This window comes from Sarcophilus harrisii, chromosome 4 (genome assembly GCF_902635505.1).
Source record: "Sarcophilus harrisii chromosome 4, mSarHar1.11, whole genome shotgun sequence".
Taxonomy (NCBI): Eukaryota; Metazoa; Chordata; class Mammalia; order Dasyuromorphia; family Dasyuridae; genus Sarcophilus; species Sarcophilus harrisii.
The window spans coordinates 264,646,042-264,661,552 of NC_045429.1; the positions used below are offsets into that span (position 1 = coordinate 264,646,042).

Consider the following 15,511-nt stretch of genomic DNA (forward strand, 5'->3'; position numbering starts at 1 on the left):
TTATCATGTACTTTAGATGTTTTCAGTTCTCAGGAAGAAGGATACCTATTATCAGAATCCTAGAATCCTGAAATGATAAGTTACATTTGGCAAGAAGCTTAGAGCAATGACTGAGTTATGCTGCCTCAGTTTAATGAATTGGAGTTCTTGTTCTTGTTGCTCTTCCAATTACAGAAATGTCCAGATTATACAATAGAGTGCTACTCCCTCCAAACTGCCACCACTTTGATGCAGGCCCTTCTCACCTCACACCTGTACTATTGCCACAGTCTTCTGGTTGACTTCCCTGAGTCATTTCTCCCCTTCACTCATCTGTAAAATTAATCTTCCTAAAGCACAGGTTTAATAATTCCTTACACCATGAACTCTTGTGAGTCCCTGGAGCCTCCAGGGTCAAACATCAATTCTTCTGTTTTGGCTCCCAGATTCTTTCATAAATTGGTCTATTTTATACCACAATCCCTTCCACTGAGGAGATAGGTGGTACACTGGAGCACTGGCTTTGAAATCAGAAAGAATTTATCTTCATGAATTCAAATCTAGCCTCAGGCATTTACTATCTGTGTGATCCTGGGTGAGTCACTTAACTGGGCTGCCTCAGTTGCCTTGTCTGTAAAATGAGCTTGAGAAGGAAATGGTAAACAACTCTGCCAAGAAAATCCCAAATGGTGTCAGGAAGAGCCAGATATGACTGAACAACAACAACCCCTCCACTAACCTCTTTGCTGTTCCTGGAATGAGACATCCCATTTCCTGCCTCTGGGCATTTTAACTGACCTGGAATTCTCTCCCTTTTTCATCTCAGCCTCTTGGCTTCTTTCATATCTCAAATCCCATCTTCTGCAAAAAAGCTTTTCCCAGTTCCTATCAACACTATCAACCCTATCAACACAACCTTCCTTCTGAGATCATTTCTCATTTAGCCTATGTGTATCTAATTTGTCCATAGCTGTTTGCATGTCATCACTCCCATTAGACTGTGAACTTCTTTGGGAGCAGGAACTATTTCTGGCTTTGGTTTTTGCATTTCTTTTGCACAGCACAGGGCTTGAAATATAGTAAGCACTTAATGAATGCTTGTTGACTTGTTAATTTAAACTATTTGTCATTTGTACCCACCAACCAGCATTTATTTTTAGGACCATTTAGTAGAAGAGTACCATTTAAAAAGAAAGGTCCCTACAGGGACCACAAAAAAGTATAAAAGGCTTCTGTCTACTGAGTTGTTTATATTAAAAGAATTCTTTTGTTTAGAAATTGAGGATGAAGCGTAGAGTGCCCTAAGCTTCATACTGTCACAATAGAAACAATTTATTTTGGTGACTACAATATATAGAACACTGGACTTGGAGTCAGGATTCAATTCAAATCCAGCCTGAGATTCTAGCTCTGTGGCCACAGAGAAGTAGTTCAATTTCTGTCTGCCTCATTTGTAAATGAATAATAATAGCACATAATTTTTTATAGGGTTGTTTCAAGGACTGATGAGATAACATATGTAAAATGACGTGTAAAGTGCTATGTGTGTGTGCCATTCCAGAAAATAGTAGTCTATATTAATGCTGCTGCTGCTGCTGCTGCTACTACTACTACTACTACTACTATTACTAGTGTTACTACTACTACTTCTGTTACTATCACTACTACTTTGTAAAAAGGGAATAATAATAATTAAAAAAAAGTACCAGTTTCTCAGGGTTGTTGTCAGGATCAATTAAGATATCATTTGAAAGACATTGCAAGCCTTAATCCATTATGTAAATGCTATTCTTATTATATATATTATACTTATATATATATATCTTTTATATTTGCATGATTGTTTATACATATTATTTCATCTGAGTCTGGTGTTATTATACAATTAGCATATCCTGTTGCGTTTATTATTAACATTAAAAAAAACCAAACTCTCCTGTGATCTCCTGTGTAATGGGACCTCCTGGTGAGAAAACTCCTTTTAAAGCGTGGGGCTTTGAGATATGACCTGACAGCATTAGTACATGAATTTAGATCTTCTTGAATCTGAGGCCAGTCTGTTATTCACTGTACCATAGGAATCTATCTCCCCATTCTATAAATGAGGAAATATACCCATGGGATTGATTCTCTCATGTGCCACTATAAGTTAATATCAGTATTGTATAGTACAGAAAGTCTTGGATTTGGAGTCAGGGGTCTGTTACTCATTGTGTATCTTTTGTCAAGTCATTTCATCTATGAACATCAATTTTTTCAGCTGTAAAACCTGGGTAAAACTAAATCAAAGCTTCTTAAACTAGGGATTGTAACCCCACAGTGGAGCATGTAATTGAATGCAAGAGTCGTGAAAAATTTGGTAACAGTAAAAGGTTTCTGGATGCAGTGACCAAAAATTAATCAAAAATCAACATATAATGAATGAATCTGAGATGTTTTGGGCAGCACTTGTGTACGCTGTATTGGTAGACTTCACTGAAGCCTTGGTTTTAAACCTACAACATGTGTACTTTGCACTCTCCATGCATCAGCTCAGATTCAAGATAGGATTATGTAAAAATTTCTTGGTTGAAAAAGGGTTTCAAGAAGAAAATGTTTAATTAAGCCTGGACTGGATGATTTCTGAGCTTCTTTGTAACTCTAAATCTATGATCCTATCCATCTATGGCATTCTTAGTCTCTTAGACAGAATTTAAAGTCAGTTCTGACTCCTTCCCACCCCTACTCCCCCTAACAAAAAACACCTCTTTCTCTTGGGCTAAGTCTCTCTGGAACAAAGTCTGTTTTGCCATTTAGTAGTACAAGTAGTAGTCATTAATAATTGTTTTAGTAATAGTAATAGAAATTAGTAATAGTAGCAGTAGTAAAAATAATAGTAATAGTAGATGTAATAATAATAGTAATAAAGTTGTAATAATAGTAGTAGTAACAGTAACAGAAGTAATAGTTGTAACAGTAATAGAATAGTAAGGCAGCTAGGTGGTACAGTGGATAAAGTGCAGGGCCTGGATTTAGGAAGACTCATCTTCTTACATTCAAATCTGACCTCACATACTTCCTAGCTGGGCAAATTCTAGCAAATCATTTCACCTTGTGTGCCTCAGTTTCCTCATATATAAACTGAACTAGAGAAGGAAATGGTAAGTATCTTTGCAAAGAAAACCCCAAATAGGGTAACAAAAAATCTAAGAAAGTCACTTAACTGGTCTTTCCTCGGTTTCCTCATCTGTAAAATGAGCTGGAGAAGGAAATGAAACCACTCCATATCTTTGTACTGATATGGCTCTCTTCAACAATGAGATGATTCAAACCAGTTCCAATTATCTAGTAATGAAGAGAGTCATCTACACTCAGAGAAATAACTATGGGAAATGAGTGTGGACCACAACATAGCATTTTCCCTCTTTCTGTTATTGTTTGCTTGCATTTTTTTTTCCTTTTCAGGTTTTTTTCTTTCTAGATTACACTTCTCTTGGCAGCAAAATAACTGTATAAATATGTATACATATATTGGATTTAACATATTTAACATATATTGGACTACCTGCCATCTAGGGGAGGGAGTGGAGAGAAGGAGGGGAAAATTTGGAACAGAAGTTTTGTAAGGGTCAACATTGAAAAATTACCCATGCATATGTTTTATAAATAAAAAGCTATAATGAAAATAAATATAAAAAATATATATTAAAAAAAAATCCCAAATGGGATCACAGTCAGACATGACTGAAAAGGTTGAATAACAACTAAAAGGAGGAAGAGGAAAAGGAGGAGAAAGAAGAGGATCAGGAGTGGTAGTAGTGGTAGTAGTAATTGTACAAGTTATAGTACTGGTGGTGGTAGTAATGGTAGTAGTAGTTTAGTAGTTATAGTAGTAGTAGTAATAGTAGTGGTAGTAAAATGCTAGTGGTGGTGATAGTAGTAGTAGTAGTAGTAGTAGTACTAGTACTAGTAGGTAGGGGTAGTAGTAGTAGTAGTGATAATAGTAGTAGTAACAGTAGAAATAGTAGTAGTAGTGGTAATAGTAGTAATAGTAGCAGTAGTAGTGGTAGGGTTAATAGTAGTAGGGGTGATAATAGTAGTGATAGTAGGAGTGATAGGGGTAGTAGTAGCAGCAGCAGCAACTGTCTTAATATAGATTGCTGTTTTCTGGAATTGCATACACACAAAGCACTTTACAAATCATTTCACATATTTTATCTCATTCAGTCCTTGAAACAACCCTGTAAATTAGGTGCTATTATTATTACATGTACAGATGAAGAAACTGAAGTTGAGAGAATGCAAATATTCAGGGCAAGATTAAAACCCCGGTCTTCTTGACTCTACCACCTAGCAAATTACTTTTCCTGTTTGGGTTCTTTCCCTATCTGTAAAATGAGAGCATTGGCCTAGATCAGAAGAGTCAAACATTTGTCACAAGTGGCCCACAACACTCTCAAATAAGGCCTGAATCAGATTATAATTGGGAAATATTCAACAAAAACCAATGAAACATAGATAATGTTAATATGTTGAGGGGTTTTTCTGAGTCAATATGTGGTGTATAAAGATCCTTATGTATGGTGTAGTAACTCCTGTTTTATTTGACTTTGATACCCCTGGTTTAGATGACTTCTAGATTTCTCTCCAACTCTAATAGTCTATATGGATGGTCCTCTTCCAAAAATCCTGTCATAATTCCAAGGGATATTTTTATAATTCACATTTGTATGACCCTTTAAGATTTGCAAAGCAATTTCTTCAAATGACTGGGAGGCAGATGGTACTAGCCTTATGTTCATTTGACAAATGAGAAGCAGTGTGGTATAGTAGATAGAGAACTGAGCTTAGAACCAGAAAAATTTAGATTGAAATTCCATCTGGGATAGATATTGGGTGTAGTATCAAACTCTATCAAACAAGTATTCTAAGCAACACTCTGTGTCCATACATTTCAGAGAAGCTGACAACTTGCAGTAGTAGTGGGACTTCCTCATCATCTGTGAGTTCCTTATATCAATGAAATCAAAGGTCAAAATTCTATTCTATTTTGTGGATGGGGAAACTGAGTTGGAAAAAGAATATCAAGTGCCTTTCTCAGTCATACAGTATGAAGGGCTAGAACCAGAATTATGTGTGAGTGGGAACTTGAAGGACTTTTCTAAAACAAGGTAATCGGTGGGCAGTAGTCCTGTACAAATATGGGGTGATCTTTCCCCCGTGGCGTGGAAAAGGCTTTTAATAGTCCTGTTCGGATCTATCCTCTGAAATTTCAGCCCTGGTATTTGAGTCAGAATCCCCTTCAGTTTCAAGGAAGAAGCAGAGCACATTCTTGTGTCTGGGTTAGTCAAACATTTGAAGAACCTTTAGGAAGGACAGTGCTTGATCATAGGTAAGGTTAGATCCTATATTGAGGATCATCCGTTTCTTTGCTTACTGTAGCTGTCATGGGTATTTCCTGGTGTTTATCCTGTTCTTTTCAACAGCCAAAGGAAAAAAATTTAAATCTGCCTTTTCCCTTGGGAGCCCTAAGAGAGAGTCCATGCACCAAATACAGGAAATCATGTGGAGAGGATTTCATATTTATTATAGTTCCCATATTACTTCCCCTCCCTCTGTTGCCACCCCCACCTCTCCTTTGGCCACTCATGCAGCCACACTGGTCTTTTAGTTTTTCCCTCCAGCAGAGAACACAGAGAAGGTAGCTCACCTCTCCCATCTCAGTGCTAGAAGTATTAAAAGATTTAAAGACAATTCCCGGGAGACTCCGCCTACCCATTCTGGACAACTGCCTGGGAAACAGTTAAGTTGTGTCCTAAAGTACATGTATACCTTGGAGGAGTATCGAGGGAACTTATCAACCGCAGCAGGGAGAGGTGGGTATTGCTGAATTGATTTTTGTTAGCTTGAGATAGAGGATTTATGTTCAGTGAGAAATATCTTTTTGACATGGATCTCTAGCTCTGTCTTTCTTTCTGTATATACTGTGAATATATGGATTTATCTGTATGTCTGTCTGTCATTTATCTAGCTATTTACCTATCTATGAATACTTCCATTCATTCAGTTTTCTACCTGTTTTTATTTTCTGTCCATCTGTCTTGTGTATGTCACTGAATTCTACAACTGCTTTGAAAGAAAGCAAAGTTGAAAGGAGCTTACTTTTGGCTGTCTGTCTATCTGTCTCTGAAGAAAGAATGCCAATCAGTTTGTCCAGAGGCAATAAATATGAGTCTTATTTCACTAGAAATCACTAGAGGTAAGATTATTTGGATTTTAGAAAAGGTTTGGGTTTTGTTTGTTTGTTTGTTTCTCCTTCTGGGTATTAAGTGCCTCAGGTCCATATCATGATTTTTTTTGGTTTGGTTTTGCTTTGTTTTTTAGCTGCTTCTGTAAATTTTGCTTTCAGCTCAATAAGTGCTAAGGCTGTTTTCATTCAGAAAGAATAGCCCAGGAAATTTTCTAAATCAGGAATAATAAGTGGCAACTAAAGTATGATAACATGAAGGTGGAGGCAGTTCTATGGATAAAGATCACAAAGATTTCTAGTCTTTTTCACAGTATAGAAGTTGTCTGAAACCTCAGTGAAATTGAATGTCTAATCTTCTGTGTAGTCTCTTAATGGGGACCAGTGATTCTTTGTGGCAGGTAGATTGCTAAGAATACTGATTTGATTTACATTGATTTGTCCTTTGTTCTAATCTCCAAGGCTAGTACAGAACTTGTGCATACGTCTTGGGGAGTCTTTGGTTAAGTCAGTATGATGTGCTGGAAATGGATTTAGTTTTAGAATCAGAGAACTCCTTTAGTGGTTACTATTTGTGAGATTTTGGGCCATTCATTTCATCTCTACAATCTAGCAATGCGCTGAAGTCATCTCAATCCTATTAGGAAATCCAGGCTCTACAAATCAACCTTGATTTATTTTTACTGATTTAAGAAAGTGATGGAGAAAATGTTAACGTTGCAGATTAAACTTTAAAGTGTGTTCTATATACATTTTTTAGCTAGTTTTTAAACATTTGTCAGCATATTTCTTTCCCTAATCCTCTGTTTCCTTATTTATAAGATGACTTTCTCACATTTTCTCCAGCTTTAAATCCTATCATTTTTGATGATGAGAGTATGCCCTGAAAACAAGAGAATTTGAGTTTTAAAATAAAAGCATCCTGTCTTTGAGTAATCAGTCAGTGAACAGGTGCTCACTCACTGTGTGCCAGGTTCATAGATGAGGAGGTGTTTTATATAGTCCAATACCTTCATTTTACAGAAGAAGAAACTAAGGTCCAAAGAAGCTGGATGATTTCTCTCAGGTACTACCTTTGGTAAAAAGGATTTAAACTTAAGTTCCATTCAATACTTTTTCTATCTTATTATGATGTCTCCTTGCTCTAGCAAAACTTTCTTATATAATTTATCTCATATTCATCCATAAGATAAATAAAGAAGGTATTGTAATTCCCATTTTATAAAACAACTGATCAACAGACCACTATTTATTGAGCACTTCTCTACCTTTAGACAACCAGGTGAGACAGTAGTTGGAGTGCTGGGTCTGGAGTCAGGAAAACTCATCTTTGGGAGCTCAAATCTGACTTCAGACACTTAATGGCTGGGTGAATCTGGGCAAGTCACTTTGCCTAAGTTTACCCATCTGTAAAATGGGCTGGAGAAGGAAATGGCAAACCACTAAAGTATCTTTGCCAAAAAAAAAAATCCCAGTTAGGGTCATGGAGAATCATATACAACTAAAAATAACTGAGAAACAACATTCTATCCCATTGTTGTACCTGGTACTTCATGAATGATGTAGGGCAAGGATATCCAGAAAATAGCAAAATCTCAGAATTATAAGGGACCTCAGAGACAATCTAGTTTAATCTGCACATCAGAAAGGGTCCCCTTTATAAGATACCTGACAAATTGTTCATCAAATGGCTTGAAGATTTCTAATGGGGAATTCATATCCTCCCAATTAGCCTGTTCAAATCTGCCTATTGCACCATCATGTTACCCATATGTCTCTATCCTATACATAAGAATCTGAAGGCAATCAATTTCAGTTTACTATGGCTTTATTAGAAAATTTCCCTTTATATCAAGCCTCAATTTATTTTTTTGCACCTTCCAGTTCTTCCTCTTTATTGCTTTGGGGTCAACCAGAATAAATCTATTCTCTCTCCCAAGCAATAGTCTTTCAAATACTTTGGGAGAGTTATCATATTGCATATATATATATATATTATAATAAACTTTTCATACATATAATAAGTATGTCATATATATATATGGTTTTTTTTTTACCATTTTAGGGAGGACAGAAAAGAAAAATGGAGGGAGAAAATTTGGAGCTCAAAATTTTATTTAAAAAATAAGTGTTAAGATTAGCTTTAATGTAACTGGAAAAAAATTTTAAAAACTATTCAAAAGGAGAAAAAATTCTTGACCTAGAATCTGTGTTAGTTATTGAAAGCTATTTTGATAACAATATTTCAATTTAATTATTTTCTTTTGTAATCCTGTTTTGTTTTATACATTTAAAAACATTTTTCTGAGAAGAAGTCCATAGGGTTCATCAGACTGCCAAAGGGGCCCATGAAGAAAAGAAACATACTTATTAAGCACTTACTTCCAAAATGTGACAACCAGAATAAAACACAACCTTTCAGATGGGGCTTGACTAGACCAGGATATAGTACAATACTACTCATTCCCAGATATTATGCTTTTTAACATAGCCTAATAATGGATTATCTATTTTGACAGCTGTATCACGCCTTCAATCTAAACTAAGTAGGTAACCTTCTAAGTAGATGTTGTTTTAGATAAAATCTAGCCATACCTCCTTTGCTTTATATTGATGAAATTTATTATTTTTAACCCAAGTATGCAACTTTACATCCATTCCTTTTAAATTTCATCCTACCAGAGTCAGACCAATATTTTTTTCCAGTGTTTTGCTGCTTGATCACCATGATGTACATTGTTTGTCCTATCTATGGTCAATTAAAAATTCTATAAGCTTTTTAACTATGACTTTATCCAAGTCAGTGAGAAAAATAGTAGGGGACATTAGATCAAATGTAGATTTCAGAAGCAGCAATCCACTAGGGGGAAGCCTCCTTCCAAAATGACATCAAAGACATCATTAAACACAAACTTCTTTAGTATGAGAACTATTTTATATGAGTACATATACAAAGAAAAAGCCAAAATCCCTACTCTCAAGAAACTTATATCCTATCAGATGAGACTATAAATAAGAACTTTAAAAATATATGTGGTGTGTCCCCAAAATCTTAACACAGTTTTAAGGTTTTAAATCTGTACTAATAGTTTTGGAACTCTATGTATATATTAAATTGATTTTAATATTTTGGGGGGAGGTATGGGGCACAAGCAATTAGGGTGATCTGGAGAGATGTCATGTATTAGGCATTGCTCCAGCAGAGTTTTGATGAAAAAAACTGGTCATTTTAAGAGAAAGATACTTTGTATGAACAAATTTTAGACATAGGGAGACTCAGGTTAAAGGTGAGGAGATGGGACATAGAAAGTCATGCGTAAGGAATAATAAATTAGTCAATTTAGCTGGATTATATGGTGTAAGAAAGTGAGTTATTCATAATCATGTTAGAAAGGCAAGTGGGTTTAGATTGAGAAGAGTTTGAAAAATTAAACAAGACCTTATAATTGACCCGAGATGATAAGGAACTACTGGAATTTATTGATTAAAAGAGTAGTATAGTCAGACTAGGTGATACAGGATATAGAGTGCTTATCCTGAAGTTAGGAAGACTCATTTTCTTGAATTCAAATATGACCTCAGATACTTTGTAGCTGTGTGAGATGAGTCACCTAACCCTATTTGCCTCAATTTCCTTATCCAGAAAATGAACTGGAGAAGGAAATGGCAAACCATTCCAGTATTTTTGGCAAGAAAACCTCAAATGAGATCATGAATAGTTAAACACAATTGAAATGACCAAATAACAACAATTGCTTTTCAAGTAAAATGCTTTGGCAGCTATTTAGAGGATGGCTTGGAGAATCTGAGAAATCTTTGAAAAGGAGGTAAATTAGGAAGCCATTGACAAGCTAGGGGAGAAGTGATGAAGGATTGATCTAGGGTAGGAGCTATATGAATAGAGAAAAATGAAAGAAATATTGTAGACAAAGAAAGAGTAGGATTTGGAAAATGAATGAATAATTGGAGTGAGAAAGAGTAAGAAGCTGAGGTTGATAACAAGGTTACAAAATTGGATGACTGGAAGAATAGCTACGGCCTTCTCCAAAGTTTGCCAGATTTATAATGGAAAGGAGGGAAGAGAAGGGAATCTCTAAACTAGAAATAATGTATTCTATCCCTTTTCTGCTAATGTACTTAGAATTCTAAAACATTAAATGAATGGAAGACATTAGTAATCATCTTGTCTAGTACTCTTATTTTATATATAAGGAAGCCAAGGCCCAAAGAAATGAAATCACTTGCCCAAGGTCTTTTCAAAATTCCAATACTACTCCCATGTGTATAAACACATGCATTATGTTGTTAAGATCGTGTATTTTAAGATCAGCATGAGACAGGAATTCAGGTTAGGGGAAAATCGTCAGTCTTTATTCTCAGTGAAGAAGGATCGGAGGTGGAAGAGAATCGGCGATAGCAATGTGTGCAGCTGAGTCAAGAAGCTAGCTCGACCAGCAGCCACACAACCAGCAACTCGGAGTCTCGAACCCAGCTCAATCTCTCCCCACTTGTCTTCCTCCCTCTCTCTCTGCCTCCACCCACCAAAATCGTCATTTCCTATACAACACATCAGGACTTGCACGGAGAGTGGGCAGGGACCATTCTTTATCCAATCATGTATATTAATAAGAGTATAGCCCAATTACTATCTAGCCTCATGTACTTGGGACCTCAGTGCATCAGCTCAAACCTCAGCCCATTACATTATGTATCAAGGGAGATACTGTATGTAAAGCACTTTGCAAACCTTAATGTTCCATAGAAATATAATTTATTATTAATATTATTATTCCTCATGAACTTCACATGAATTATGAACTCAAGGATTCAGAGAAATGAAAAGTAATAAGGCTGAAAACCCCCAAGCAAAAATATTGAACATTTTATAGACTTTGGTAAAAAGCAGTAGACTCCAGGGGTAAAAAAAAAAAAAAATTAATGTGAACTGTATTATCTCCATGATCTACCATAAGAAAAAAACAATAGTAATGAGCTCACTATCCAAAAATCTGTTGTAATTGTTTGTCGTGTTTCTTCCCATCTTTTCTTTCTTCTAATTTAGTTGGTTTGACCTTGCATGTACAAATTCTGATGTGACAATGCACAGACACACAATTCACAAATGATGTTCAAATCAGTAATCTGCTTAATATCTTACATCTGCCTAATCCCTTATAGTTTACAAAGTACTTTTGAAGGCACAGCATTACTACAGTGGCAATGAGGAAGAACATGAGATTTGGGGATTCAAGCAGATGTTTCAAGTCAGAGAATCTATACTTGAATCCTGGCTTTGTTACTTCACTACTGGACAAGTCTCGTTTCCTTTCTGGGAAGGAAGGATTTCAGTTCAGTTTCCTACTCTATCCTCCTCTAAAAAATGAAAGGGGTAGGCATGATTATCTCTAAAATCTCTTATAGTTTGAAATTCCATTATCTTCTTTAAAAATATTCTTTCATTTGATTTGCACCTCTCTTATGAAGTCAATGGCAGAAAGATCATTACTCCTTTTTTACAAATGAGGAAATTGAAGAGCACAGAAGTTGTAAAATGCCTGAGGACACAAAAATAATAACAGGTTTTACAGTTATCCCTTTAACATCATGACTTTCTACATATTGAAGATAGTATAAAAAGTTACTGTTAAGTGGGATTTTTTTTGGGGGGGAGTTTTGTGGAAACTATAGACAACATTCTACAGACAGCAGATGACACAGAAAAAAGTTTAGAAACTCAAAAAATGCTTAAGGCAAATTTTACAATAAGATACTGTAAAAAAAAAAACAGAAAAGAAAGGAAGGAAGGGAGGAAGGAAGGAAGGAGGGAGGGAGGAAGAAAAGAGGAAGGGAAGGAAGGAAGGAAAAAGGGAGGAGGGAGAGAGGGAAAAAAGGAAGGAAAGAAGGAAGAAAGGAAAGAAGGAAGAAAGGAAGGAAGGAAGAAAGGAAGGAAGGAAGGAAGGAAGGAAGGAAGGAAGGAAGGAAGGAAGGAAGGAAGGAAGGAAGGAAAGAAGGAACGAAGGAAGGAAAAACATTTAGACTTCCCAATTGATAAATGGTCAAAGGATATGAACAGACTATTTTCAGATGACAAAAATTAAAGCCATCTATAGTCATATGAAAAAATGCTCTAAATTACTATTGATTACAGAAATGCAAATTAAAACATCTCTGAGGTTTGCTATACCTCACACTTCTCAGACTGGCTAAATTGACAGGAAAAGATAATGATAAATGTTGGAGAGGATGTGTGAAAACTGGGACACTAAGACATTGTTGGAGTTTGTGAAATGATCTAACCATTCTGGAGAGCAATTTGAAACTATGCCCAAAGGGCTATAAAACTGTGCCTACCTTTTGATCCAGAAATGCCATTACTGGGTCTGTATCCCAAGGAAATCATAAAGGATAGTAAAGGTAAAGTAAAGGATCCATACATGCAAAAAAGTTTGTATTCTTTTTGTGGTAGCAAAGAAAAGGAAAATGAATAAATGCCCATCAATTGGGACATGGCTGAACAAGTTGTGGTATATGAAGATAATAGGATATTATTATTCTATAAAAATGATGAATAAGGTGATTTTTAAAAGGCCTGGAAAGATTTACATGAACTGATGCTGAATGAAACAAGCAGAACCAGGAATGCATTGTATGCAATAACAACAAGAATGCATGATGATCATCTATGAAAGACTTAGTTCTTCTCAGTGATTCAGTGATCCAAAGAAATCTTAATATACTATATTAAATTAATATATTAATATCTCTTTTATGATATATGATTTACTGATTACTTACCCACTAATACCCACTGAGATAAGTTCTTGAACTTGAAATCAGGAAGACCCGAGTTCAAATCCAGCTTCAGAAATTTACTTTATAATTTACTTATCATGGCTAAGTCACTTAACCTCTGTCTGTCTCAGTTTTTTCCTCTGTAAAAAGAGGGTGGTAATAGCAACTACCTCACAGGATTATTGAGATTTGAGAGAATAACATATTTATAGTACTTTGTCAATCTTAAAGGGTTTTATAAATGCTAGCTATTACTTAATTAGAATATGTAAATGTATCTTATTGTTAGATAATATAAATATATAACTTTCTTAACATTAGGTCTATATTATACCCCAGAAAGAAAGGAAGAGAAAAGCTATAGGGGAAAAAGGTCAGTTTAAACAGACTTCTAGGGTTACTCTTTAACTAGATTATTAATTACCCCTTATGCTCTAAACACATTCCTACTCACTGGATTTGCTGCTCAGCAAAAGTTCACTTCCTCATTCAGAGGCCATTATAGGGGCACTGGAAGCAAGGAATTCAACAGAGTTTAGAGTTCTTGAAGTCTCTGACATTTCCAGGCCCTCTTTTTCCTTCCCTGTGCTGCCTAAATTGATGGGGAAAAGAGGGAATAGAGTTGGAGTTAGGGAGAAAGGCGTACATTTCTCCACAATTTTCTTTTCTTCATGAGGATAGTCCTATAGGAATTTTATCATATCCTATATACTCTTATGCCTTATACCTATCTCTCCAGCAACTAAATTCAGATAGGTTTTCTTTCCCACTCGTTGGATGGATAATAACTAAATGGCTAGTACTTTGCAATCTGGGTCTACTTGAGTGCTGTTGAGGCCTGTGGAGAGAGAAGAAATCAGCTGGAATGGAGGGGAAACCTTTTTGCCATCAACTCATTCTTTTTTTCTACTTCCCATTTCATTATACCCTAACAGCAGACTACAGGCTCTAAAATCATATAACCTCTCCACTGAGTATCTGATTCACTACATAGGGTTCCCTCTCTCTAATTTAGTTGAGTTAATGGAAGTGCATTTTGGGGGTAGTAATTTGTATGTCTTATTTCTATGTAAAGGATAATGTTTTCTGATAGTCTTATAGGTATTGGTGACACTGAGTATTACTTACAAATTAGAAAGGTCAATTCAGCAAGTATTTATTAAATGCTTAATATGTGTCAGATACTGTGCTAAACTCAGAGATTACCAAGAAAGGTCAATTCAGCAAGTATTTATTAAATGCTTAATATGTGTCAGATACTGTGCTAAACTCAGAGATTACCAAGAAAAGCAAAAATTGGTCCCTACTTAAAGGAATTCAGTCTAATGTGGGAGACAACATAAAAAATTATGCATAAAGTCTAGGAAGGATGGAGAAGTTGTCGACTAGATTTTTGGGTTCCATCTCTGGCTATAGGAGTCTTCCTAGGGGCAACTGAACCATCAGATCAACTCTATTCATTTACACTGTGCTTGGAGATCCCAGGTGCAAAGTAGCTATAATTCCCAAAGCTTTTGATTGAGGATCCTGCAGATGACAGATGAGCAGAAAGTGCTACAATAAAAAATGTGAAACCAAGCCCTTTCAGTTTGGTTAGATGCTAGTGGAGAGTCTGAAGACCTAGATGTTAGTTCTGCCTCTGTGAAGAAAATGCTGTGTTACCTGTGATACAGAGGCTTCTCTCCAGGCTTCAATAAGTGAGAGATTAGACCAGATGTTCTCTAAGGCATATTCTATCTCTAATATTCTGAGTCCATGATGGTTTTTCCCCTTTTGGTTTTACCTCCACATTTTTTAAACTACAAATTTCCTTGAAACTTAATTGGGCATACAAGGTGGAAAACATAAAAATCAGTTTATTTTTAGACATTCATAAGCCAACACAGAATCTAAAAGCCACTGTCGAATGTCCGAACTGCAACCCTGAGAATTTCCTTCAACAATGTCTAGTTTCCTCTCATTGTTAAAATACAAAGGGCATGCTAAAACACACTGGAGATCCCAGATTAACCCCTCCCACCTTGAAATCTAGGACTTGCCACTGGACTGGTATACCCACAGGTTCAAGGTGGTAAGGGTCAATTTGTGGATGACCTAGGATGGCCCTGGTTAGCAGCAAATGGTTGTCTACTTCATCTAAAAATATGCTGAAAGCTAATAATGAAGAAATTTCAGAAGTAAAGGCTTGACTATTTTCTACAGTTAAGCGTCTGACCTTCACCCTTTGCTATATGAGCAACTTCCTGAATAGCACGGGAACAGCTCCATCCTAAATGATTCTCAAATGAGGAATTTAGTCTGTTTCCCAAGAATAAAGAATTGTAGACATTCAGTATCATTAATAGGAAAACACAGATTCACATGCACAATTACACACACACACACACACACACACACACACACACACACACACACACTGGCCAGGCATCAAGAAACGATTGCTGAGAAAAGATTGTTGCTGTTTGTCCTTATTCTAAAAGAGGACCAATGAAATCAGGAAGGTAATGTCTTGGC

The 15,511-nt window shown here is 36.0% G+C and overlaps 1 protein-coding gene across 1 annotated transcript in view; it reads left to right on the plus strand.

Annotated features, from left to right (window-relative positions):
• Positions 1 to 5,571: 5,571 nt before the first annotated feature.
• Positions 5,572 to 15,511, plus strand: part of ADGRF5 (adhesion G protein-coupled receptor F5) — a 139,082-nt gene continuing 129,142 nt past the window's right edge. Inside the window, exon 1 of the mRNA XM_023503026.2 lies at positions 5,572 to 5,834. The gene's annotated coding sequence lies outside the window, so the exon portion shown is untranslated. The remainder of the gene's footprint in view (positions 5,835 to 15,511) is intronic.